This window comes from Bos mutus, chromosome 8 (assembly GCF_027580195.1).
Source record: "Bos mutus isolate GX-2022 chromosome 8, NWIPB_WYAK_1.1, whole genome shotgun sequence".
NCBI classification, from domain to species: Eukaryota; Metazoa; Chordata; class Mammalia; order Artiodactyla; family Bovidae; genus Bos; species Bos mutus.
In genome coordinates, this window is record NC_091624.1 from 48627793 (window position 1) to 48633519 (window position 5727).

A 5727-nucleotide genomic window follows, 5' to 3' on the forward strand; every position below is an offset into this window, starting at 1 on the left:
TGGAATATTATTCAGCCACTGAAAAGGAATGAAGTTCTGATACATATCACAACATGGATGAACCTTAAAAACATGCCAAATCAAAAATTATTACACATATATTACATGACCCTATTTATATAAAATATCCAGAATAGATCAATCTATAGATATACAAAGTATATTAGTTGTTGCCGAGGTCTGGGTGAAGATGAAGGAATTGAGAAGTGATAGCTAAGAGGTGCAGGATTTCTTTCTGAAGCCATGAAAATGTTCTACAGTTGATTGTACTGATGGATATACAACTATGTGACTTATATTAAGCCACAGTTAAAATAGGTACTGAATGTTGTGTGAATCATGTCTTAATAAATCTGTTAAAAAGGATCACACGTATTTATTACCTCACAGTTTCAAAGGGTCAGTAATTTGGGTGTGGCTTAGTTGAGTGTCTCTGGTTCAGGGTATTTCACAAGGCTGCAAGCAAGATGTCAACCAGGGCTACAGACATCTCAAAGCTCAAAGAAGGCTCTGATTCTAAGTTCACTTCACTGGGCTGCTCCACAACCTGGCAGCTGGTTTCCCCAGGGTGAGTGACCCAAGACAGCAAGAGAGAGTACCCAAGACAGATGCCACAGTCTTTTTATATCTCACCTCAGAAGTGACATCCATTGACATCAAAAGCAAAGGCAACAAAGGCAAAATTAACAAGTGGGACTACAACAAACCAAAAAGCTTCTGCACAGCAAAGGAAACCATCAACAAAATGAAAAGACAACTTATAGAATGTGAGAGAATATTTGCAGGTCACATACCTGATATGGGGTTAATACCCAAAATATGTAATAAACTCATACAACTCAACAACAGCAAAAAGAAAACAATATAATTAAAGAATGGGCAAAGGATTTGAAGAGCTCATACAAATGGTCAACAGGTACATGAAAAGGTGCTCACACCATTACTCATCAAGAAAATGCAAATCAAAACCACAATGAGATCACTTTACAGCTGTTAGAATGGCTATTATATACAGGAAGTAAGTATTGGTGAGGATGTGGTGAAAAGGGAACCCTTATACACTTGGGAGGCAACGTAAATTAGTGCAGCCACTGAAGAACAGTATGGAGGTTCCTCGAAAAACTAAAAATAGAACCACCATACGATTCAGCAATTCCGCTTCTGGGTATTTATCTGAAGGAGATAAAAACACCAACTCAGAAAAGATACATGCACTCCCATGTTTGCTGCAGTATTATTTACAAAAGCCAAGACGTGGAAGCATCCTACGAACAGACGAATGGAAAAAGAAACCATATTATTTAAACACACACACACATGAACATACAATGCAGTATTATTCAGCTATAAAGAAGGAAATCCTGCTATTTGGGACAACATGGATGGACCCTGAGGGTATTACACTAAGAGAAATAAATCAGACAAAGAAAGACAAATATATGATTTCATGTATGTATGAAATGGAAGGAAAGGAGGAACGGAGGAAAGAAGGAACCAAATCTTCAATTCATCCATACAGAGAACAGGCTGGTGGTTGCCAGAGGCAGGGGACAGGAAATAGATGAAATGGGTGAAGATAAGCAAAAGATACAAATTTCCAGTTATAAAATAAATACATCCTAGGAATGTAACATACAACATGGTGACTATAGTTAATAATAGTACACTGTGTATTCTAAAGCTGCTTTCAAATCTTAAAAAGTTTTCACCACAAGAAAAAAATTTGTAACTGTCTGGTAATGGATGCTAATGAGACTCAGTGATTTACTGTGGTGACCATTTCACAATATTTACATATATCATTACGTAGTACACTTGAAATTAACACGACATTATATGTCAACTAATCACACTAGGACCACAGCCTTGTCTAACTCAATGAAACTAAGCCATGCCCGTGGGGCAACCCTAAATGGGTGGGTCATGGTGGAGAGATCTGACAGAATGTGGTCCGCTGGAGTAGGGAATGGCAAATCACTTCAGTATTCTTGCCTTGAGAACCCCATGAACAGTATGAAAAGGCAAAATGATAGGATACTGAAAGAGAAACTCCCCAGGTCAGTAGGTGCCCAATACGCTACTGGAGATCAGTGGAGAAATAACTCCAGAAAGAATGAAGGGATGGAGCCAAAGCAGAAAGAATACCCAGCTGTGGATGTGACTGGTGATAGAAGCAAGGTCCGATGCTGTAAAGAGCAATACTGCATAGGAACCTGGAATGTCAGGTCCATGAATCAAGGCAAATTGGAAGTGGTCAAACAAGAGATGGCGAGAGTGAACGTCGACATTCTAGGAATCAGCAAACTGAAATGGACTGGAATGGGTGAATTTAACTCAGATGACCATTATATCTACTACTGTGGGCAGGAATCCCTCAGAAGAAATGGAGTAGCCATCATGGTCAACAAAAGAGTCCATAATGCGGTACTTGGATGCAATCTCAAAAACGACAGAATGATCTCTGTTCGTTTCCAAGGCAAACCATTCAATATCACAGTAATCCAAGTCTATGCCCCAACCAGGAACGCTGAAGAAGCTGAAGTTGAACGGTTCTATGAAGACCTACAAGACCTTTTAGAACTAACACCCAAAAAAGATGTCCTTTTCATTATAGGGGACTGGAATGCAAAAGTAGGAAGTCAAGAAACACCTGGAGTAACAGGCAAATTTGGCCTTGGAGTACGGAATGAAGCAGGGCAAAGACTAATAGAGTTTTGCCAAGAAAATGCACTGGTCATAGCAAACACCCTTTTCCAACACCACAAGAGAAGACTCTACACATGGACATCACCAGATGGTGAACACCGAAATCAGACTGATTATATTCTTTGCAGCCAAAGATGGAGAAGCTCTATACAGTCAACAAAAACAAGACCAGGAGCTGACTGTGGCTCAGACCATGAACTCCTTATTACCAAATTCAGACTGAAATTGAAGAAAGTAGGGAAAACCACTAGACCATTCAGGTATGACCTAAATCAAATCCCTTATGATTATACAGTGGAAGTGAGAAATAGATTTCAGGGCCTAGATCTGATAGATAGAGTGCCTGATGAACTATGGAATGAGGTTCGTGACATTGTACAGGAGACAGGGATCAAGACCATCCCCATGGAAAAGAAATGCAAAAAAGCAAAATGGCTGTCTGGGGAGGCCTTACAAATAGCTGTGAAAAGAAGAGAAGCGAAAAGCAAAGGAGAAAAGGAAAGATATAAACATCTGAATTCAGAGTTCCAAAGAATAGCAAGAAGAGATAAGAAAGCCTTCTTCAGCGATACATGCAAAGAAATAGAGGAAAACAACAGAATGGGAAAGACTAGAGATCTCTTCAAGAAAATCAGAGATACCAAAGGAACATTTCATGCAAAGATGGGCTCGATAAAGGACAGGAATGGTATGGATCTAACAGAAGCAGAAGATATTAAGAAGAGATGGCAAGAATACACAGAAGAACTGTACAAAAAAGATCTTCACGATCCAGATAATCACAATGGTGTGATCACTGACCTAGAGCCAGACATCCTGGAATGTGAAGTCAAGTGGGCCTTAGAAAGCATCACTACGAACAAAGCTAGTGGAGGTGATAGAATTCCAGTTGAGCTATTCCAAATCCTGAAAGATGATGCTGTGAAAGTGCTGCACTCAATATGCCAGCAAATTTGGAAAACTCAGCAGTAGCCACAGGACTGGAAAAGGTCAGTTTTCATTCCAATCCCAAAGAAAGGCAATGCCAAAGAATGCTCAAACTACCGCACAATTGAACTCATCTCACACGCTAGTAAAGTAATGCTCAAAATTCTCCAAGCCAGGCTTCAGCAGTATGTGAACCATGAACTTCCTGATGTTCAAGCTGGTTTTAGAAAAGGCAGAGGAACCAGAGATCAAATTGCCAACATCCACTGGATCATGGAAAAAGCAAGAGAGTTCCAGAAAAACATCTATTTCTGCTTTATTGACTATGCCAAAGCCTTTGATTGTGTGGATCACAATAAACTGTGGAAAATTCTGAAAGAGATGGGAATACCAGACCACCTGACCTGCCTCTTGAGAAACCTACATGCAGGTCAGGAAGCAACCGTTAGAACTGGACATGGAACAACAGACTGGTTCCAAATAGGAAAAGGAGTACGTCAAGGCTGTATGTTGTCAGCCTGCTTATTTAACTTATATGCAGAGTACATCATGAGAAATGCTGGACTGGAAGAACCACAAGCTGGAATCAAGACTGCCGGGAGAAATATCAATAACCTCAGATATGCAGATGACACTACACTTATGGCAGAAAGTGAAGAGGAACTAAAAAGCCTCTTGATGAAAGTGAAAGTGGAAAAGTTGGCTTAAAGCTCAACATTTAGAAAACGAAGATCATGGCATCTGGTCCCATCAGTTCATGGGAAATAGATGGGGAAACAGTGGAAACAGTGTCAGATTTTATTTTTCTGGGCTCCAAAATCACTGCAGATGGTGACTGCAGCCATGAAATTTTTTAAAAGACGCTTACTCCTTGGAAGGAAAGTTATGACCAGCCTAGATAGCATATTCAAAAGCAGAGACATTACTTTGCCAACAAAGGTTCGTCTAGTCAAGGCTATGGTTTTTCCTGTGGTCATGTATGGATGTGAGAGTTGGACTGTGAAGAAGGCTGAGTGCCGAAGAATTGATGCTTTTGAACTGTGGTGTTGGAGAAGACTCTTGAGAGTCCCTTGGACTGCAAGGAGATCCAACCAGTCCATTCTGAAGGAGATCAGCCCTGGGATTTCTTTGGAAGGAATGATGCTAAAGCTGAAACTCTAGTACTTTGGCCACCTCATGCGAAGAGTTGACTCATTGGAAAAGACTCTGATGCTGGGAGGATTGGGGGCAGAGAGAAGGGGACGACAGAGGATGAGCTGGCTGGATGGCATCACTGACTCGATGGACATGAGTTTGAGTGAACTCCGGGAGTTGGTGATGGACAGGGAGGCCTGGCGTGCTGCAATTCATGGGGTCGCAAAGAGTTAGACACAACTGAGCGACTGATCTGATCTCTGATATGTCAGCTACATCTCAATTTTTTTTGAAGTGATGTTCTATCTGATCCCTTCTGCCATATTCTCTTTTTTCACTGAAGTACAGTTGATTCACAGTGTTGTGTTAGTTTCAGGTATATAGCAAAGTGATTTAATTATACATATATATGTACTCTTTTTCAGATTCTTTTCTATTATAAATTATTATAAGATATTGAATATAGTTCCCTGTGATATACAGAGGATCTTTGTTGTTTATTTTGTAAATAGTATTGTGTATATGTTAATTTTAAACTCCTAATTTATCCGTCTCCCTTTTCCCCTTTGGTTACCATATGCTATGCTATGCTATGCTAAGTCACTTCAGTCGTGTCCAACTCTGTGCAACCCCATAGACGGCAGCCCACCAGGCTCCCCCCATCCCTGGGATTCTCCAGGCAAGAACAGTGGAGTGGGTTGCCATTTCCTTCTCCAATGCATGAAAGTGAAAAGTGAAAGTGAAGTTCACTCAGTCGTGTCCGACTCTTAGCGACCCCATGGATTGCAGCCTAATAGGCTCCTCCGTCCATGGGATTTTCCAGGCAAGAGTACTGGAGTGGGGTGCCATTGTTGGTCACCATAAGTTTGTTTTTTCTGTCTATGAATCTATTTCCAGTTTGTAAGTAAGTTCATTTGTAAGTTTTTTTTAATATTTCACATACAAGTCATACCATATATT